The following is a 469-nucleotide window of genomic DNA, read 5'->3' on the forward strand; positions in this document are numbered from 1 at the left end:
ATTTTACAGCAGTGGCGCCATGCAATATTTGTCCTTTTGTGACTGAGATATTTCACTCAGCATAGTGTCCTCCAGGCTCACCCATTTTGTATAATATTGCATGAGTTCCTTGTTTTTCAATGCAGCATAGTATTTCATTGTGTGAATATACCATAGCTTCTCTAGCCATTCATTTGTTGATGGGCACCTGGGTTGTTTCCAACTCCTTGCTATTGTGAACAGAGCCATGATAAACATGGGTGTGCATATATCTGTTTGGATGTCAGTTATGGTTTCTTTGGGATATATTCCCAGTAGTGGACTTGTTGGGTCAAATGGTATCTCTATTTGCAACTTTTTGAGAAAGTGCCATACCGCCTTCCATAGTGGCTGCACCATTTTACACTCCCACCAACAGTGAATAAGGGTTCCAGTTTCTCCACAACCTCGCCAGCATTTGTTGCATGCTGTTCTGTTAAATTTTGCTATT

Source organism: Elephantulus edwardii, unplaced genomic scaffold (genome assembly GCF_000299155.1).
Source record: "Elephantulus edwardii isolate Elephantulus edwardi_28Jun2011 unplaced genomic scaffold, EleEdw1.0 scaffold00001, whole genome shotgun sequence".
NCBI lineage: Eukaryota > Metazoa > Chordata > Mammalia > Macroscelidea > Macroscelididae > Elephantulus > Elephantulus edwardii.